Here is a 22677-nt window from a genome sequence, read left to right on the forward strand (position 1 = left end):
TGTCCTGCCCATGCCCATTTCTTCTTCTTAATTTCCACTAGAATGTCGGTAACTTGAGTTATTTCTCTGACCCACTCTGCACGCTTCCTATCTCTTAATGTTACCCCTACCAGTTTTCGTTCCATAGCCCTCTGGGGTCTCCTCAACTTAAGTAGAACTCTCTTGGTTAGCCACCGCATTTCAGCGCCATAGGTGAGTACAGGTAGGATGCAACTGTTGTATACTTTCCTCTTGAGCGATACCGGTAAGCTGCTAGTCATAATCTGCGAGTGCTTGCCAATTGCGCTCCATCCCCATCTTATTCTTCTTGTTATTTCCTTTTCATGGTCCGGATCTGCGGTTACTACCTGTCTAAAGTAGGCATATTCGCCTTCCAATACTTCGCTTCCTAATGTAAACTGCTGATCCTTCCCGAGGCTGTTGAACATTACCTTAATCTTGTGTCCTAGATTTAATTGGTTGGTGTCCTCTAAGGGGGAAGGAACGCAAATAGATTTCATGAGGATGGTGAGCGAGCCATATCCCTCTGGGTCCTAAGCAAACGGCTGATTGAGGTGCTCTTCGCGATGAACTCTTACCTCTTTTCTATATTGACGCTCTGTCCATTTTTACCGTGGGAATACGTTTGCGTCATATTGCAATATACCTGCTTGTTTTAGTTCCACCAAGATGGGAGCCTCAGTCTTTCCCCAACACTTATACTCAGAAAACTACAAAGGGACGGCCGGGTCGAGTTAGCCTCACCATCGCGAGAAGTGGTGATCAGTGTTAGAACTGAGGTCACAAGCGACAGCAACTGGTGTCCGGTGTGAAGAAACATGCGGGCAATGGTAGGCCGAAGACCGAAAATCTCGAAACACCGATAGAATGTGTGGGTGAGTGCTCGGTGTTTGCTCTGGTAAGCACCAGGTTCTCAAACATGGTTATGTTTTAGAGCCAGTAGATGAAGATTGAGTCAATCGCTAAAGGTTTATTTCAGACAATGTTCAGATGTCTTGAAGTGCTATTAATTATAGAAATTAGAGTTACCCTCACTTCCTTTACAACTTAAGTAAATATGATGGAGGGGTTAAAAAGCACCTACTCCTACTATCCGGTCAGCAGTTGAACGAGTTCTTTTCGACCAGCTCTAACTGCATCCTGGAAAGCAAAATGCATTGTTTAGTGAACCGGAGTGATATTAGGTCTGAAACGAAATGAACTTTACACGTTGAGGAGTGAGCTCCGCGCCGACAGTTGCTCAGCCCAGCGGCGGGTATGTCCAGTAATCCAAAAATCAGTGCCAGTAACCGTCACGATTGGGCCCTTGGAAGCCATAAGTAAAGAAAATAAGAAAGATTTCTTCCGGCAAACTCCCGTTAAATGATGGCAGTGATAACAATTCGGGAACGACCGAAGCGCCAAATGCAAAGAAAAAATTAGAGTGCACAAAGCCCTTCACTTGCTACAGGTGTAACGATCCAGGACCCATTGGCGTCAGCTTCCGAGATAAAACGATTGCTTCTCGTATCTAAATGACTACGAGGAGGACATAAGTCTATGCAAAATATAGTGGTCAAAGGGAAGCCTGGCATGGTACTACGTGAGCTTGCCGCAACAATGAGTGTTGCTCATCCGAAACTTGTGTCGCCTTCCAATATGCAGGCCAGTGTGTGGAGATACGACAGTTTGTGGAAGAGCAAAACGTGTGCTCGCCCATCGTGAACATGGTATTCTAGGGTCCTTTTCGTCAGATAAGGACCGAACTGTCGTGTTCGACAAGCTCCCTAAATGCTATTCGTATTTGGCTTTATCAAATCTGATATGCTCGCAGGCGTTAGGGGCATCTGTTTCAGGGACAGCTGCGCTGCCCTCAGCATGTTCAATAGCGTGAGTAATAGCGACACAGCTTATTGCAGAAACCACTTTAAAGGCAAGAACAGGAGTTGAAACTGTGACCGATATGAAGGATAGCGGCTGAGAAAAAGTTGAGAGCGAAACCCTCAAGACAAGTCAGCATGAAAGTGAGATTGACGAACTGCGGTGCAGGACGCACTTGACGGTAACCTCTTGCCACCAGTGTCTCATAATGTCACATGACATTTAAGTGGCAAACGAGATACATTTGAGATGGAACAGGTCAATGATCCCACGGTACAGGAGATCAGAGAGTTCCGCCGCAGCCCGAATACGGCAGCAAAGCATATTTCTTTCTAAACGAGAAATTCTGTGTGGTATCGCTTATTCTACGATAAGCCCGGAATGAAGCAACACCAATTGGTCGTTCTCTAAAATCTTCGCAAAGACTTACTGCGGCATTCCCATAGATGCGTAGGGTCGTGTCACCTTAGTGTTTGGAAAGCAAAGAAAAAGCTACTGCAGGTATACTATCGGCCTGGATGCCTTAACGAGATCTATAAAGCTCTTTATATGCTCATTAGAGGCATGCCAGTCGATCAGAAAGGCGTAAGATATGTGAAAAGTACCGATAGTCTTAATATTGTGAGCCCTCCACGGATCTTCTTTCATTTGTACATACTATCATCATTATCCCGCGGCGCCGGCTCCGGTACGCGCTTGGGCTTTGTCCATCGGAATAAATGCCAGACACGGCATCCCTTGCCTTGCCGTCTCGACCTTGCCGTCTCGACCTGGCCTTCTTTCACAAGTGGTGGAGGTGAGACTTGATCCCCTTGCCGTTTTGTGCCCTGCCTCTCGCACTTCGTAGACTTCGTGGAGCAAATGACGTCCCTCTACATCCTTCAGCAAAGTGTACAGTTCGAATTGTTATTGACGGCGTCCGCCACCATGTGCAGTTTGCTGTGCTTTCACCGTGTGCGCATCAGATGATTTTTGGGTGGGATTTTTTCTCGACCGCTTCAGCGTTAATTTCTTGTGGTGACCGTGTGATTCATGTGACAGACAGTGATTTTTCATCTGAAATTTGTGCACGGCATCATTCCTTCATTGCCGAAGCTGATACTGTATTGCCTCCTCAGTGCGAAACACATATTACCGTTGTTTCTGAACAAATCACTGACGAGGATGTACTCATCGCACCATCTCATCGTCATCTTACACGTGGAATTGCCTTCCCATCAAGTCTTTTACGATTCCGCAGCGGCTCAGCGATAGTAGCTGCCACGAACACATCCCTTGAATCCCTCGTGCTGACTAAGAGAACTTCCCATCCATGCATAGTGGATGCTCACTCTATGTCCATGATGGTGCTCACCACCCCGCTACCTCGGCAACGTGATTCATCGCACGTCTCTCTTCTCATGCTGTCGAAGACAATCAGTCCGGACCTCATGTCGCACCAACGCAAAGAATTCCTGGAATTGCTTCAAGCCCATCAAGCCATTTTTGATGCCACTTCCCCATCACTGGGACGGACTAGTGTTGCACACCACCGCATCATTACTGAAGGTAACTCGATCGTACGCCGACGTTCTTATCTGGTTTCTCTCTCGGAACGAAAATTAATCGAAGAAAATGTCAATGACATGCTCCGTCGCGATATTCGTCCATCAACAAGCCCATGGTCCTCCCCAGTAGTATTAGTTAAAAAAAGGAGGGATCGGTACGATTTTGTGTTGATGATCATGAACTCAACAAAATTACCCGTAAAGATGTCTACCAGATGCCGCGCATAGATGACGCCCTTGACTCTCTCTAAGGCGCCGAATACTTCTCGACCTTGGATCTCCGCTCAGTTTATTGACAAATACCTATGCATGAGGGCGACAAAGAAAAACCCGCTTTCGCAACTTCCGATTGACTTTACGAGTTTAATGTTATGCCCTTCGGCCTGTGTAACGCACCAGCGACATTTTAAAGAACGATTGATTGATACGGTACTTCGTGGCCTAAAATGGAGAGCCTGTTTATATGTTACTTGGACGACATTGCTATCATTTCGGCAACTTTTAACGACCATCTCACGCGCCTGAATGAAGTCCTGACGTGTCTTTCTTCAGCGGGCCTTCAGCTCAACAGCAAGAAGTGCCACTTTGCACAGAAGGTAATTAAAATATTGGGAAATCTGGTTAGCCATGATGGCACTCGTCCAGACCCTGATAAAATCAGCGCGGTCTTGAACTTTCCTCGCCAGCAACGGACTGCATATTTGCGCAGTTTCCTCGGCCTGGCGTCATATTTCCTGTATTTCATAAGGCATTTTGCAACTATTGCAGCACCACTTCATGAACTACTTAAAGCGCGCAGCTCTTTCGTGTGGACTGAACAGTGCAATACTGCTTTTAACGACCTAAAGCACGGCCTCATATCAGGTCCCGTTCCTGGCTACTTCAGTGACAGCGCTCCTACCATCCTGCACACTGATGCCAGTGGTCACGGTCTTGGCGCTGTCCTTCTGCAGCGTGATGCAACTTCGCGTGAGAAAGTCATTGCCTTCGCCAGTCGGACCTTGACTCCAGCTGAGCAAAACCACCATTACCGAGCAGGAATGTCTTGCCGTCGTCTGGGCTGTTCAAAAGTTTCGCCCATAACTCTATGGTCGGCACTTCACAGGTATTACCGATCACCATGCTCTTTGCTGTTTGTCTTCCCTGAAAAATTTGACAGGGCGACTTGACCGCTAGATTCTACGCCTGCAAGAATACAATTTCGACGTCGTTTATAAATCGCGTCGCCAACACCAAGACGCCGACGCTCTTTCTCGCTGCCCACTTACGGAATGAGCCTGCTGCTTTTCTTCGCAACGCTTTTCCACCTCTGACCACTGCCGACCATCTCTTCCCCAGACGCATATCACAACAGTTTCTTTTGACGATTCTGAGCACAAACACTCACACCGCTCGCAGCAATTAGCTGATGCCTACTGCCGGCCCATCATCGAGCGCCTTATCGGCGCTTCGAACCCGCCCAATGCTAGGCTTCGCCGACAGCTTCGCAATTTCAGGCTCGAAAATGGCATACTACGCTACTACGTGTATTGCCCTGACGGAACTCGTTGGCTCCCAGTTGTGCCGAGTGCGCTTCGCCCACGTATACTGGCAGCTTTACGCGATGCCGCTACTGCCGGTCACCTTAGTTTTAACAAAACATATGACCGCGTGAAAAGACGATTCATTGGCCTGGCCTATCTTCTACCGTAGCTAAATACGTCGCTTCCTGCCATCTGTTCCAACGTCGCAAGCGGCCGACGTCTTCGCCCGCTGACCTCCTACAGCCTCTTCCATGTCCCGCAACGCCATTGGACGTAGTCGGCATCGACTTATATGGTCCCCTACCTGTCTCATATGGGGGTAACCATTGCATTATAACAGCTGTCGACCACCTTACACGTATGCTGAGATGGCCCCTGAACCGACTTGTTCCGCATAAGAAGTAGCTTATTTATTTTTGCGGTCAATTGTATTGCGTCATGGCACTTCTCGGGTGCTTCTAAGTGACCGCGGTACGGCCTTCTTATCGACAGTCGTATCCTAAGTTCTTCGTGCGTTATATACTCTCCATAAGACAACCTCAAGCTACCATTCCCAGACTAACGGACTGACTGAGCGATTTCACCGCACCCTATCGGTTATGATATCCATGTACATCACACCGGATCATCGCAATTGGGATACTGTTCTACCATTCGTCACATTCGCCTATAATACTGCAGTAAAGCGGACTACCGGTTAGTCCCCAGGTTTCCTCGTTTTCGGCCGTCCTCCCACTACAATCCTCGACGCTTCCTTCTTCTCTACTTCCGACTACTCCACATCATTACCAGCCCAGTTCTTATCTCGTGTGGCCAGATACTGCCATCTTGCCCGCCTAAACACAGCAGCGTGTCAGGAAGACCGCAAGAGTCGCTACGATTCCAAGCATCTCGCGGTCTCTTTTCGTCCTTGTGACGAAGTGTTGCTCTATACACCACTGCGCACCCCTGGCCTTAGTGATAAATTTCAGTGCCGCTATGTTGGTCCCTACGAGGTCATCACTAAACGTCCCCAGAAAACTACCAAGTCACACCTGTTAATCCCCCAGCCGACCGACGCCACCGTGGAACTGAAATTGTTCATGTATCTTGCTTGAAGCCGTTTGTGCGCCGCGGTACATGGGTTGATTAGGAGCGGCCAGACTGGCCGCTTCCGACCCCACGGGCAGATTGTGTGAGCACTCCACGGATCTTATTTCATTTGCACATACCATGATCTTCTTCTTTCTCTTGTTCATACCATCATCATCGTCCCGCGGCGCCGGCTGCGGCATGCGCTTGGGTTTTGTCCATCGGAATAAAGGCCAGACACGGCATCCCTTGCCTTGCCGTCTGGACCTTGCCGTCTCGACCTGGCCTTCTTCCAAAATATCCTCATTAGCAACCCACTTCCCCGGTTAGTGATAGACGTAATGTGATCAATTCCTATGGCAGAGAAAGGATATCGTTATATACTCACTATGTTATGCCCAGCCACAGTTTCCCGAGGCTATACGTGGCCTGTGATGACCTCTGAGGGTGTGAGCATTCGCTGCTGTCAGCTTTTGCACGAGTTAGATTCTCTTCCGAGATCAAAAGCAATCAGGGCAGCATATATTACAACTGTCCTCACTACATAATGTATCGAGAGATGTGTCCTTAAGACAGTGCATAGCTCAATCCACCGTCAGCAGGACAACAGCATAAGCAGGTGAATTCTGTTCTCAAGCACATCCGTGCAGGACACAATGTTACGAAAACAAGCGCGACTGGGATGGCTGCCTACCTGCAACTCTTCTCGCCTTGTAATCGGCGCCACATGAATCCACTGAATTTATCCTGGCTGAGATAGTGTGCGGAATGTTACTGTTCGAGGCAAAGTCTGGGAAAGGCAAGGAGAAGCACCAACAATGATAGAATTTGCTTTGAATCTCTGCAATTGCTTACATAACATTAAAGAACTTTTAGAGGTCAGCATGAAGTCATTCCAACCTTGTTTCAAAGTGTACTATGATAAGAGCCCGTCAGAAGACCATTCACGTCACGGAGGAAGTCATGTTGCTGAGACCTTTAGGGCAAAACAGGCTGGAAATGCAGTGGGAAGGACCTGCTGAAGTGGTTGCTAAGCGGCCTGACACTAACTCCGCGGTGAAAATCCCTCGCAGGCATTAAGGCTTCCGCACGCATCATTGCAACCTCATGAAGCCTTACGTGCAGGGAGAAACCTTGGTAAATATAACGTTAAACATTTTTCAGGAGATGGATAACAGTGTGCTTTGTCTTAGCGGAGAGATGCGCAACATTCAGGGCCTCATCAGAGATGGAGCGGAGGGTTAACTGAAAACGCTGTTATCTGCTTTTAGTGAGCTGAAAGCTGAGTTTGAGAAGTGTTTCGTGGACAGAAACGACAGAAATAACTTTACTTGAGCACGATAAGGAGCTGATTTCTATCGACTGAGTGCGGTCATCGGTGATACGGATTTTATGCAAGGCAGAAAAAAATATTGGATAGACAAGTAAAGCGAATGCTCAAAGTTGCTGTAATAAAACCAGCGAAAAGCGACCTCGCATCGCCAGTGGTCTTGGTAGAAGCTCGAAATAAAGATCCCGGGCCTCTAGTGGATCCTATTCCCTACATTAAAGATGGAGAGGAACAGGTCAGTCGAGCGGCCTATCAACTACGCTAGATCATAACTCAGCATACTGGCAAATAACGCTCACTGAACGTGCCATCAGATACGCAGCTCGTAGGCCGATTAGTGCACTTGCAATATATGGGCCATCCAAAAATTACAATGCTCTCTTGTGGGTTGCAAATTCACTGTAGAGACGGACCATTGTCCCTGGGCCTGACTGCAAAGTGCGATATCAAGAAACAGTCAACTTCTAAGATACAGCTTGGTTCTACAGCAGTATATTTTGACATGAAGAACAAGGAGGGCTAGTTATTTGAGAATGCAGATGCACTTAGTCATTTTTTTCTGAGCGGTCCAAGGTTATTTTCACCATGCCCCTAAATTGTTAAGTAATTCTTTGTATAGTGCGCCAGTCTGTGACAGTAAGTTGGCACGTTCGGTTTGCAAGGCATACGTGGGTCATAGACCTTGAGTGAAAGATTTTCTGAGAAACGAAGAAAAATTTATGTGGTTCCTCTTTTTATTCTGACCTTTTCGGAGGGGAGCGGAGTGGTTACTTCCATATATGGTTGATTTTTTCACTCTAAGAATGTGAGCTGCCACAAGGAATACAGCAACGAAGCTGTCACGTCGAGCGACAGAGAGCTTCGAGCCTTCATCAGCAGGCGATTAAGTTGCCTGTCCACGCAGCAGCTGCGACTGCTACCCACCGTGAACAGCTTTGGTAGGGAGGAGGCTGTCACGACCGTACAGCCGGCGAGCCGGCAGCTGGCCGTGTCACCAACTGAAGTAAAGAGGAAGAAGGAAACGCTATTTCTTTCAAAGAAACAGTCCGAAGAGTCTTTCCACATTTTATCTGGAGTTTGACCCTCCCGGCGAAGCAGCGTCTAGTGAGAGAAACAGAATGGCGAAGTGTACGCGATCGTAGCCAAGTTTGAGAAGGGTGGATGAGGAAGAAACCAGTCATCCATTAGGTGTAGTATGCAAAGAAGTAGGCGGTTATTGGGAGCTGGTGCCGCTCCTTATTTTGACCCTTAGGATGCTTCTGAGAAGCGAACTCACCTGCACCATTGAGACAGCTCTTTACTGAGGAAACGGTGCTTGCTACCTTTTCGCCTTTCGAGGTCTCCCAGACACTAAGTGATTCCGCCTAGTAGAACAATAGATGGCCAGCCCTTGCATCGTTCCAACAGAGTATTGATGTGTGTAACCTAGTCGCCGATCTCTGAGCTATGTGCCTTGAGGTTTGATAGTTTGACGTCATCGGAGAGGGAAAGAAAGCAAATGAATTTAAGGACGCTGCGGAGCGAGAAATATTGCCTTGGGCACTCAATAAATAGCGCATCCAGTTGCTTTTTTCGATAGAGTGTAAAATCTTTTTCATATTGCTGCTGTGTCGATTTTCACATGTAAACGACTTTTCTAATAGCGCATTCAGCCAGCTTGTGCTCGTTTCACCAACATCGCAGCCTCAATTTCTACTGAACCTCAAGACTCGGCACTGTACCAAAGTGAAAGCCGATTCGAGCTAGCCCCAGCTTCACTACTCAGCCTAATCCATGCACCACTATGGTGCTATGTTTATGGGAGCGTGAGTGTGTGTAGGCTGTTATTTTTATGAATAACTTTATTTGGCGTAACTTCACAGACGGTACTTGGGTAATTGTTACTATGATCCTTCAAAAATGTCTCGCAATATTATAAACAGATGAAATCCTACCAGCACTAAAGTGACTTCAGTTAGGTGAAAGAAACACTGCTGATGACGTTTAAAAATGACAGTGATATAACTTACCTCTCCGAAACACTGCGGGGCACCGGCCCTTTTTTGCGGTGGATTTGCAACGCAGCCATTCACACTAAATAAGAAACAAATATATTAATTTATATGTTAAGCACCATGCTCCTCGTAATGGTAAGCGTTAAGCCAGTTGTGACGAACATAGCCCAGATAATATGTCACCAAAATACCCCGCGAATATCTCACAATACACACATCTTCAAACATTGCAACTTTCAGTACCAGTGACAGAGCTAGGCATTTAGACCTTTTTTCTGAGCTGGTAACTAAGAGACAATAAATTATACTTACTATTTCAGCTATTAGGTTTAAGTTTGATATTAAATTTAAAAACGAAATTTTATTGTAGTCTTTTAATAGGTAGTGTGATCACGGAACCTTCTTGCAACAAATTTGGGGAGCAGAAAGAGCATATACAGCGGTGGTTTCTACTGATGGCGCTGTTGTCAGAAATATTTGTTTTCTTTTACTTTTCCTTTCACATACACTTATTAGTACACTGATATAGTGGTACTTTCGCTGTTTACAAACTTGGGAAGTAAATTAGATCTGGCGACCTGCACGTGGTCCTCTCTGCCCGTTGAGTGGGTCAAGGTGGTTATGGCTGCCTCCCTTTGCTTAATGACTAACAACCAGCGGTGGGGGTGGGCTGCCGGGACTTACCATATGGGTATTTAAAACCCCATGGAAGTTGGCATGGGACTCTCACACATGGAACTCTGTGAGGGCGAGCTGTGAACATGATGTCCGATGCCTGAGCGGAGGTAGGGCTGGATGCACACCAGTGCATCTTTTAGGCTGAGCACAAGGAATACGACGGTGCAAAAGGCAGAAAGTGCCCAAAATTTGAAATCTCCCTGCAGCATGCTGGGGTCCAGCCACGATTTAAATCCCCCTGCCAGGCCCCGATTCCTGCGTTACCGGAAACCTGGTCTTCGCGGGGAGGGGCAGGAGGGGTATAAATGGTGACTGGGCTTCAAAGTTCCCCTCTGGGAAGTGGCCATTCGGGCAGTCCGGCGGCTTAGGTGTCGTGGAGGGACGCCGAGAATGGGGAGTCAAGTTGTTGCCCAAATACAGTGCAACACCAGCCGAGTTAAGGGAGTAACGGTTAGTAGTCCTAAGATTACCTCAGAATGAGCCCGGTTCATAGTTATAGGTCCGCCAGCCAGGCCATGCACGAGCGCACCTGGGTAGGTGTTGAGTAATCTCAAATGAAGAAATAAAGGCAGGAGGATGATTGGTAAGCCCAGGTGATGTCTGTTGGGTGGACAGCGGGTATGTAGGAGGAAGCATCTTTGCTAAAAAAACTCGCAGATGGAACCCATGAAAGCGATTGGTGGGCCAAGGAGCCGCGAGAGAAAACGATCTCCTTGATTTGACTGAACGAACGACCCGGGACCGCGGTTATTGGTACGGTCTATGAAACCGGGTGTGTTCTGGAGGGAACCTAGATTCGCCACCTCCACATTAGGTTTTCACGTGTCTCGGCGTCGATGCCCGAGTGCACCCGGTGAGTGAGTGTAATTTCGACAATGTGAGGCCTCACATTGTCGAAATTACACTCACTCACCGGGTGCACATGTGAGGCCGCATATTCGAAGGACCTTGGTGCTCTACTTGTCTCGGACAGAAAGGCAATACGGGGAGCCATGAAATATCAGAAAGCCATGGCAAAACCTCACTGTTCCCAGCTTCCGTACAACTGCCCAAAACCCAACCCCATATTCCTATTTCTGATTTCCTATTCTACCGTCCCTTTTCGCTACTTCTTGGGGGAGATCAAGGGAGTATCTCCGGGCTTGTACTCCTTGCTGTGGGTCGCTGTAGTAACATGCCTCTTTTATTTATTACTTCCATATTACCATAATAAAACTTTTATGCGGATGGACATGCCAATTTCATCATCATAATCATCATTATCATCATCAGCCTGACTATACCCACTGCAGGGCGAAGGCCTCTCCCATATTTCTCCACTTAACCCGGTTCTGTGCTCGTTGCATCCACTTGACCCCTGCGAACTTCTTAATCTCATCCACCCACCTAACTTTCTGCCGTCCCCTGCTACGCTTTCCTTCCCTTGGAATCCAGTTTGTTACCCTAAGCGGCCATCGGTTATCCTCTCTTCGCACTACATGTCCTGCCCATGTCCATTTCTTCTTATTTTCAGCTAGAATGGCGGTAACCTTATATCGACAATTCTGCATCTTTCTGTACCCGCGATACAGCAGTGGTGCGGGAGGAGTTTGACATTGGACTCCATCTTAGTCAATGTTTACAAACTTGTATTTTACTATTTGCGTGAAATACGCCTGTGTGGCTTGTGCAGTTTGGTTTTGCAGACAGGCGGGCATTTTGTGTGGCATAAAGTGTCATGATTAGACGATCTATTTACTAACACTAGCAATCACCTTTTTATGTATTATTTTAGCTGTAATATTAAAATATGGTAAATGAAGGCTGTGTATATTACGTTCGAGCCTCATTTTTGAAATTTTTCAAAAGCATATGTGATGAAAATGTTGGAAGTCATATGTGGTTTGGAAATAGCTTGTGGTGACTTTCACTCGTTTCTTAAAGTGTCATCTTAAGCGTAGGATGTCCAAAAATGTATGCGACCCTCTTCAACACTATCGAAAACTTAAGTGACGTCTGTATTTGATATAACATAGATGCTACAGATGCCATTTGGTCTTGTGTACTAGCAGGAAGGCGACTCAGTGAGCTATGAATGCGGTTCTCGATATGCGATTTTTTAACCATACTTTAGAATAAGGAGGGTAAATATGTGGTTCAAATTTACGTTCGGGGACTTCACTTTTTACTGTCAGCTAATTCGCGGAAGCCAGTAATTATTTCATCCACCAAGGAAACACTAACCAATGGTTTGGATCATGAAAACAAGTCCTTATGGCTTCCATACAGAAGCCTTGTTCAATAGCAAATACGCTTGAAGAGCGGGGTTTAGTTCGTTTCAGATCTTCCGAGGCATCTTTCATGCGTTGCCGATATATCGCCTTGTTTACTTATAAGTGTTTTTTTTTCATTGGTGTATTACGAGTGATTCAACATACTGGCATGAAAGCCGGTTCCTCTGTTTGGCTACAATCGAGGCTCCCTTCAAGCAGCTATCAGGCGCTCGGCATTTTCTTTGGAGACACTTTTGTTGTCACTGACATCATTTATATGACCCCTGAAATGTCTATCAAAATTTCCGCTTTTGCCTTGTACTGGTACTCGACGCGCAGAAATTTTTGTTTTCTCATTTCTTCTTTTACATTAACTACCTCGTGCCACAATTTATTCTTGTGCTGGGGGATATGCGGGCAATTGGCACGTCATACATTCACATTTTATGCGTGTGAACACCATAATGCATGCATAAAAATACAATCAGCGCAGCGTAGCGTGGGCTAGCAGGGTCTTCGCGTGCAATATACGGTCGACTAAGGCTTTTACATGAGCAGAGCTCACTGCTAGCAGCCGCTTCCTGTCTTCATTACACAGCGCTCACTAACAACAAAGGCGTGGGTACTCAACGGCCTGGAAGCTTTTCCATGAATGTGTAAAGCGATAACCTGATCCTATAAACGAAACGAAACACGGAAACGTGAGTTTGATAACATGTCGCAATACTTGTCGCAGCGCGCTTAAAATTCAGCCTAGGTCTCGGTACGCTTTTCGTGAGCTGATATCGCCACGCATTGTAGGTTAACTAACGCAGACTGCACGCCTAGGCGAGGCAACAGGTTGCATTGAAGCCATGGCGTGCATCCGCTCATTGAAAAGCCTTGCGGGCGCGCATCTCCAACGTGAGCTGCCTGCCATCGTCTACTAGGCTGCGCTGATTGTACAGTGATGCACGCTTTGCCGTGTTAACACGTACATAAATTGTATCACTGTAAGTGTAGCACCTGTCACAGCGCTTCGCTAACGTCGGGTATATAACGAGCTGCAGCTCATAATTTACGGTGGTTGCGAACCATGTTTTCTGGTTGCAACGAGTGGCCCTCCACTGAATCCAAACAAGTTTTGGGGTAGCTGCAACTGGTCAGTTCGTGGCGTACTTGCAAGACGTCGTATGCTATGGTATTGAGGTCGAGAGCAGTTTCTGGGAACGTGTAAAGAGTGACGTCGGTACAGTATGCTTTTGGCATGCAGGATTTACAGAGCTAAACGCAGGTACCTGACCGTGTGAGTGTTGTTCATAAAGATTTTGAAGGAAATGATGTGGCCGCCAAGCTCCACTATTACGAACAAAAGGACAGTCAGTTGGCATCCGCCTATTCGATAGTAAACTTGATGGCCTCTTCCATACTTTATACAGGCTCGATGAAGGCGGTAAGTGCCTACTTTCTATTATACAAAAGGAGTCATCAATGTATTGGAAGAAGACTTTTGGAGGAATTGAAGTTGCCAGAGCCCGGTTTTCAATGGCTTCCATGGTGAGCTTCGCGACCCTGACTGAAATGGAGGCGCTTATTGCTGTTTCGTGATTTTCGGAGTTAATCAATCAATCAATCAATCAATTTTTATTTTCACTGAAACAAAAAACACATGGCGAAAAAAGGAGGTGGGAGAAAAAGCTGCACAATAGCAGCTTGACAAAGCTCCAACCACCCTGACAACAATGACAGCACTGTAACATTTCAGATTTTTGTTCGGTGTACTAGGAACTCTACAAAACGAAAGTAAAAAGAAACGTCTAGTTACACTAATGCTAGTTTATAAATAACTGATCTATGTCCCTTTTGTTAAGTTTCGTAGTGAATATGTTTTGCTTCGCAAAGTCATTGAGTGTGTGGGGAAGTGTGTATTCAACGCGTTGGCGGCCATAACCTGTGCGCGTGACGGGAACTTTCCATGGTAGTTTATGGCGATGAGGGTATATGTATTCTTGCTCATGGAGATTGGCGAGTGAGAGGAATGTATCTAAATTGCCCTGCATTGCTGCATTGTAACTTTTTATTAGTTTGTACTTGTATATGCTATCGGCTTTCATTATTTTGTACTTGTAGAATAGAAGTTTAGTATGCTCGTTGAATGGAACACTTTCTATCGCCCTAACAGCTTTTTTTTTGTAGTAAGATTAGTTTGTTTAAATTATGCTCACTAGTGTTTCCCCACACCAGTGCGCAGTAACTGAGCACGGAATGGAATAAGGAATTATACAAAAGCTGTTTAATTTTGGCAGGAATTGACGGCCACAATATTTTTGAACAGAAAAGAAACCTTTCGAGGCGTCGTGTACAAGATCCCTTGCGAAAATTGCGATCTTGTCTACATAGGTGAAAGCGGGAATTTTAAAAGACGTTTGAAGGATGATATGAATGATGTCGAGAAGATGCTCTAAGAAAGATGTCTCCAACGCAATGGCCTAGCACGCCGTATCAGCAGTGGACAATATCTGCTTCGAAGGAGCCTCGATTACAGCCATAGAATAGGAATTCGCTTGCACGCCAGTATCTAGATTTACTCGGATTACAAACAGCAAAAAAACACTTTATCGCAGGGATAGCATCTCTCGGCAACGTATGTGTAAGGCCGCATTGAAAAGTTACTCACGCGTGGAGTCGAGCTGGCGGTCTAACCCCCGAGCGTCGAGGCCAAGGAGACAGCGCTGTTTTTTTTCTCCCCTCTACTCGGGCGCTGGCCGCGCCCCGCTTGGCGCGCAGGAGGCTTGGTTTGTTTCTTCCCTTCGTCCCCTTTACCATGCGTCGCAAGGAAGAGACGGCAGACGCACCCTTATCGGCCGGGAACAGCAGCACACTTCTGAGTAGCGCTTTACGTCCGGCTCTCCCAGCGATCACCCGCTGTGTCGCCCAACACTGCTGCAGGGAGACCCCGCTATCGAAGCCATTTTCCCTGCACCAAGCGCTCACTAAACGTCCGGCAGAAGGCGGCAATGGGCGCGGCCCTTGGCCCCCCAGCAGCGACTCATCGGGTGCCAGCAACGGCGACGGCACACTTATCCGGGACAGTACCGCCCCCCCCCCTCCCTTTCTCGAACGGGACTGCTTGGTGACCTAGTCTCTAGACCCTCAGCGGCGTTTCTTCCAGAGAGGCGCCAGCTGCAAGATTTGCGTCTCAAACACGCCGGGGAGGAAAGGAAAGACAGGCGCCGTGCCAGAGGGTTTTGAGCACCGGCGAGTGGATAGAGTGTGTGTTATGAATGTTGTGTTTTTATATCATGTAGTTAAGGACCTGGGTCCAAGATTATTCCCAACCTACTGGTGTTTTGGCATATTTTTCAATAATTTGATTGGCTGCTTCATTTTCGGGGCGGATCGTCTAAGATGACCGCTCTCAGGTCTTTGTTGATCTTTTTTAACAAAATGCGATCCTCAGGCCAGGTTGAGCAGTCAAGATTGAGGCTCTGTGCTTAGCACGTATCTACAGGCCCTAGGCTTTTAACCGAAACGCTCAGTAGGAAATTAACAGCTTGTGGAGGGACTTCTCTGTGTGAGTGTCTATATTCTTTTAAGTTACAGTTGTGTGTGTGACTCTGTTACTGTAATTTAGTTTCGCAATGTATACTATTTTTCTTCGTGTAAATATAATTCTCCTCCTCACCGTCATCTGATGATCGTCTACTGTTTCCTCACTGCCGAATGACCACGTTTGAAGAGGCTTGAGGCCTTTGAAGACTGGCAACGAACGAGCATAAAATTACTGTATGCATGATGCCTCGGACGATTATTAAAACGAACGTAAATGCTGTTTTCCAAGCGTAATATTTAATGAATAGTACTTTGGTATGGAAACCTAAACAAATGTTTATGTCAAAACGTATAGTCTGAGTTCTTTTTGTTTTTAAAATATTTGTTACTCTACCAGACGCGATTTCTCACTACTTCAGTTTTTAAGGCGACAATGAACTTTTAAAAGCGGGCTTTTTGTATATGAAGAAGTCTGCAGCGGCAAATTTGCTTCTCGCTTTTCATCTTTCGCTGTTGTGTAATGTGTCCATGTATTTGGGAATGAAGGACCTGGTATTCAGCTCTGCTTTCGGGAATGAGTGTTTTTCTTGGGAGGTTAGTTTTCTCGTGGATGAATCGTCCCATGATGTTCACTAGGTGTCTACCAGTCCAACTTTGTTCTAGTCTGGGTTCTTGGCAGAACAGGATTGCTTCTTTGTGTTCTTAGGAGGTGGCCGAGATGCCTATTGCCATAAACGCCTAATTGGATGCATGACTTGGTAATCCGACTGGTAGTTTATAAGCTTTCAGAAACTGCGCATCAATTTTCTGTGATTTCGTTCTGGTGACGTTCTGGTATGGGAGACTATAGGTCCAGCGGGAGACTATCATCGCCGTTACTATTCTGATCGCCTCGTTGTCCTTTAAACCTGCGATCCTGTTTGTTATTCTTCGGATCATGCCGCAGACCGGACTGGTTGCCCGAGTCAGTAGCTTGAGTGTGTGCGTTCTTTCCCCGTGGCTCTGTAGCCACATACCTAGTATCCTCAAAGTTTTTACTTCTCTGATTTCTTGGTTTTGAAGCCGGATTTGAGTCGGCTCTGTCTTGAAGTTTTTCTAGGTCGCATCCCGCAACCTGTCTTACGCTCACACCAGCATCGAGATCTAACTTTGCCAACACATTACAATTCCGGGAGACATACTTGCATAATGTAAAAGTAACCACGTAGGAGGCCAATTCTGCGTAGCATATACCCCCCGCGCCATACCACACTGTTCTCTGAACAGAGACTTCGATGAACGCGATGGCGCTGCCTGGTGACCTGCCATGCTGCTCTTCAACATTCTAAACACTTCCTTTAGCACAAAAAGATCACATGGAACTTCAGGAAGCTTCCATTGTAGGTCAAAGATTATGGTATAGGACGTAATATCAATATCATTTTTGAGAAATCGTTGAAGAATGTAAAAAAAAACACTGCATCACGGTAACACACGAAGCAATGATTTATAGTGTCTGACTGCTGAGGCAGTCGACAGTCCACTGACCAAGGCACAATGGTTCCTTTGGCATGAAGCCATGTTTTGACAACTAAGGTCCACCACTTTTTTTCCTTATTGCCTCTATGCGACACAACATTCACACAGAAAATGTCACTTACAATGGCCCTAAAATGTCGAGACGCCGTTTGGATACGTGGTTATATTCCTTTGTACGCACAGAACTTCGCTCTTTCGCTCATTGTATAGTTTTGCTCTGGTGCAAAATATGTAGCCATATTTCACCTACTGCTTGAAATACGCTGATTCATTTTCCTGGCTATCATGAGGGGACACTAATAATTTACATCTTTATAATACATCGCTTTCCTGGAGGCAAATGGGAGAATATCATTATTTACTAATTACAAGCATTTTTATATAATCTTAAAATATATTTATTTTCCTACATAAAGAGATATCCGACTCAATAACGCTTGTCACATTGCATGTGTCAGCTTCACATGCTGCGAGTCGAGCAGCGATGTCTATGAAACACTTCCGACTAAGCGCTTGTATATCTGAACACCCGAGGAAGCGTCGGCCGATATGGCGATAGCTCGGCATATTTCGGTTGTCGGCGATGTGTTTCATTTATGCACGAGCATATTTTGCCATCGCTAATGAAACGCTACGTTCTTTCAATTTTGCATTGAAGGCTCTTACTTAGTCGCTTATATAAGATACACTGTAAGTAAATACGAGCTGGAGCGGCTGCTCCACGTGCAAAAGGAATGCAATGCGCACATGTACTTGATGTCACACACTGCGATGGCTACAAATCTCCAAGGTATTTGTGAAACAACGCTTGTCCCGCATATACGGAAAAGTTTTATCCTATATTAGTATAGTTCCATGCTTATATTCTCTTTAGGCATACTACGGCATAGTCATTCTTGTTGAACTGCACTATCAGTCCACTAGCTATTCAGTATTAGTTCAATTTATGACGGGTAAGTCTGGTTTGATTCAAACCTGACATGGTTTATCCGATATATGAGCTCCACATCAGACCGGCCCCGGCGGTTTCAGATGCATACCGGAGAGGGATGCGGGTTTGATATGCATAACGGACATTGTTTGTTCGGTATTAGCTTTACACCGAACCGGTCCGTCTGGGTTGAGAATCAAACCTAACACGTTATGTTTAGTTCGACCTTCAAATCGGAAGTCGCCAGACCGGTATAAACTCCATCCGTACCAGATCGCAGTATCGATAAATAAATAAAATAAAAATAAAAATACCGGGCAGGTCTTCCCTGTTCAAACTATTACCAGCTCGGTATAAACCGGTTTCAGCCCCATAGGTGAGTGCAGGTAAGATGCAACTGTTGTATATTTTCCTCTTAAACGATGCCGGTAAGCTGCTAGTCATAATATGAGAGTCCTTGCAAAATAGGCTCCATCGCAATCTTATTCTTCTTGTTATTTCTTTTTCATAGTCCGGATCTGCGGTGACTACCTGTTCTGAGTAGGCATATTCGCTTCCCTACTTAATGTAAACTGCTGTTCCTTCCTGAGGTGTTGAACATTACCTTAGTCTTCTACGTATTGATTTTCAAGCCTACCTTTCTACTTTTCCTGTCTAGGTCATCAATCATTATTTGCAGTTCATCCCCCGAGTTACTTAGCAAGGCAATGTCATCAGCCAATCGCAGATTACTGAGGTATTTTCCATCTACGCTTTTTTCTAACTGCTCCCATTCTAAGTCTCTGAATACATTCTCTAAACAAGCTGTGAATAGTACTGGGGAGATTGCGTCTGCTTGCCTAACACCTTTCGTTATGGGAATTTTGTTACTTTCTTTATACAGAACTATGGTTGCTGTGCAGCCACTATATATATCTTCCAGCACTTTCACGTACGGCTCGTCTGCCCCCTGATTTCGCAATGCCTGCATCACCGCCGAGGTTTCGACTGAGTCAAATGCTTTTTCGTAATCAATGAATGCTATGTATAAGGGCTGGTTAAATTCCGAGCATTTTTCTACCTGATTTATGGTATGATATGATCGATAGTAGAGTACCGTTTCCGAAACCCTGCCTGATCCTTTGCTTCTTTGCAGTCTAAGGTTGTCCTGATTCTATTAGGGATTACCTTAGTAAATACCTTATACGTAAAATACAGTAAGCTGATTGGTCTGTAATTCTTAAGATCATTAGTGTCTCTTTTCTTATGATTGAGGATAATGGTAGCACTCTTCCATGGATCCGGTGCCGTCGATGACACCAGGCACTACGTATACATGGTGGACAGTTTTTCAAGCACGATATTCCCCCCGTCCTTCAACAAATCTGTAGTTATCTGAGCCTCTCTAGCTGATTTCTCCCCTTTTCATTGTTTCTAATGCCTTCTTCTCCTCGTCCTTCGCACTGGTGGAACGTCTGACTGTTTTTCCCTGCCGCCAGTCTCATTACGGTCCTGACTACTTTAGCTACTGTAGAGATCTGTATAGAACTCCTCGGCTACTTTGACTATCGTTTCCATATTCGTGATGACGTTGCCCTCCTTGTCCTTTATCGCATACATCTGGTTATTGCCTATGCCCAATTTCTTTACCGCTTTAAGGTTTCTCCCGTTCTTTACAGCATGCTTAACTTTCTCCATGTTATACTTCCTTACACCGACCGCCTTGCGCTTATTGACTAGCTTTGATATCTGGGCAATTCTATCTGGTCTGTTGGATTGGAAGTTTTCACTCTGCGTTTCTTAATCAAATCTTTGTTCTTGTTATACAGCTTACCGGTATCCTCTCTAGCTATTCTACCGCCTACTTCTACAGCGCACTCAGCATTGATTACTCTGAAATTACTGTTCATTGCTTCTAGGGTAATGTCGCCATCCTCAGTTAGAACTGAATATCTATTCTCTTGCGAGATCCTGAACTCTTCCCCCCCCCCCTTCACCTCTAATTCGTTGATGGGTTTCTTTCTTACTAATTCCTTGCATTCTTTCTTCAGATTTAGGCTAATTTGGGACCTCACCATCCTGTGGTCACTGCATCGCACTTTCCCGATTACGTCTACATCTTGCATAATGACGGGGGTTGAACACAGTATGAAGTTAATTTCATTTTAGTCTCCCCGTTTGGACTTTTCCATGTCCATTCCCGGTTCTTCCGTTTGCTGAAGAAAGTATTCATGATTCTTAACTTATTAAGCTCTGCAAACTCAACCAGGAACTGGACAACGCAGAGGGCTAAGGAACGAAAAATGGTAGGGGTAACATTAAGAGACTGGAAGCGTGCAGATTGTGGGTTAGAGAAATGAGTTAAGTTAGTGACATTCTAGTGGAAATCAAGAAGAAAAAATGGGCATGGGCAGAACATGTAGTGCGAAGAGAGGATAACCGATGGTCGCTTAGGGTAACAAACTGTATTCCAAGGGAAGGAAAGCGTAGCATAGGGGCGGGAGAAAGTTAGGTGGGCGGATGAGGTAGGATGCTCGCAAGGATCAAGTGGATGCAGCTAGCACAGAATAGGGTTAATTGGAGAAATATGGGAGAGGCCTTCGCCCTGCAGTGGGTATAGTCAGGTTGATGATGATGATGATGATGATAAACCTGTTTATGCTGCATAGAGGACCGATCACACAAGTATGATGTTTATACCGGATAATAAAGCACTGGTAAAAACCGTTTTGAAGCCATACTGGGATTTTTCACAAAACCTATAACATACGTGATACCGTTCTTGAAGTCAAATCTGCCTCATTATAATACAACCTTCACAGGTACTCAGATAGGATCGACTAAACAATCACCCTTACAACCACGTGTTGGGTCCTCAGTACAGAGAGCTCTTCAGGAAGTTACACCCTATGGTAGCAGACCTGAAGTAAATTACAAAAGCGTCCGGTTGTCTCTAAATTCAGGAATAGTTAATCTTTTTTGGAGTTTCAAAAATAAACACATACCTTAGGATTAGGCTTTGGAAACAGAGCAGCAATCCAAGAACGTACAACAGGTTATTCTTCATTGTTAACTTTGCTGTAGCCACTGTAGTATTCGTGCTGAAATGACAGAAAACAACCGTACGGCAACGCTCTCAATCAAATTGAAATTTATTCTTCAACAAAACGCTGTTCTTAGGGCACGGCGGAACATGAGCTCCTTGTTCACAAAGCATCACAACAGCGTTGGCTATGGCGATACACACATCAACTCACATGTAAGGCACGCTACATCAGGTTCGATAGCAAAAAAAAAATAAGATTACGTATCTATGAAAAGGGAGATAATTATTGTCACGTAGTGGTGACGAGGTCGACGACACAAATGAAGGGGGGCGATTATTGCACTGAAGAAACCTTTATTTGGGCTGACTTGCGCCAACAAAAGAACTAAGATACTCGGCGGCGGCGATAGCAACAAACGCGCTCGTCGGTCGTCGAACAAAGAATGCCCGTCACACTCGGCAACGCTCAATTTAAAGGCTGCACAGAACAATCTAGATAACGTCGCAAACAGCTACCAGCACGGGCTGGAACATTGTGGAAAGACACCCGAGTGGCCGGAACCTTCGAAACAGATCTCTATGCACCTTGCGCTACAACAAAACTGATAAAGGTGTGAGTCGCGACATCAAGCATTAACAAACGAAGAATACAGAACTGGTACGCGGTCCAGAATCAGAATGATCAGCCTGTATGCCAGCGGCTGTTAAAAAACAACGAATACTGTTTGGAATGCTATGTATAAGGGCTGGTTATATTCCGAGCATTTTTCTATCACCTGATTGATGGTATGAATATGATCGATAGTAGAGTACCGTTTCCGGAACCCTGCTTGATCCTTTGCTTGATTGCAGTCTAAGGTTGTCTTGATTCTATTAGCGATTACCTTAGTAAATACCTTATACGTAACAGACAGTAAGCTGATTGGTCTGTAATTTTTAAGGTCCTTAGAGTCCCCTTTCTTGTGAATGAGGATAATGTTTGCATTCTTCCATGGTTCTGGTACCGTCGATGACACCAGGCATACATAGCATTCATTGATTACGAAAAAGCATTTGACTCAGTTGAAACCTCGGCGGTGATGCAGGCATTGCGAAATCAGGGGGTAGACGAGCCGTACGTGAAAGTGCTGGAAGATATATATAGTGGCTGCACAGCAACCATAGTTCTGCATAAAGAAAGTAACAAAATTCCCATAAAGAAAGGTGTTAGGCAAGGAGACACAATCTCCCCAGTACTATTCACAGCTTGTTTAGAGGAAGTATTCTGAGACTTGGAATGGGAGCAGTTAGGGATAAGGGTCCCCAGTACTATTCACAGCTTGTTTAGAGGAAGTATTCTGAGACTTGGAATGGGAGCAGTTAGGGATAAGGGTAGATGGAGAATACCTCAGTAATCTGCGATTTGCTGATGACATTG

The 22677-nt window shown here is 45.6% G+C and overlaps 1 long non-coding RNA gene across 1 annotated transcript in view; it reads right to left on the minus strand.

Moving 5' to 3' along the window:
- Positions 1-21319, minus strand: part of LOC146174509 (uncharacterized) — a 31671-nt gene extending 10352 nt beyond the window's left edge. Inside the window, exons 1-2 of the long non-coding RNA XR_014702265.1 lie at positions 21220-21319; positions 9341-9404 (exon numbers count right to left, since the gene is read on the minus strand). This is a non-coding gene — a long non-coding RNA (uncharacterized LOC146174509). The remainder of the gene's footprint in view (positions 1-9340; positions 9405-21219) is intronic.
- Positions 21320-22677: the final 1358 nt, after the last annotated feature.

Source organism: Amblyomma maculatum, chromosome 11 (assembly GCF_055883805.1).
Source record: "Amblyomma maculatum isolate TAMU_Amacu chromosome 11, ASM5588380v1, whole genome shotgun sequence".
Taxonomy (NCBI): domain Eukaryota; kingdom Metazoa; phylum Arthropoda; class Arachnida; order Ixodida; family Ixodidae; genus Amblyomma; species Amblyomma maculatum.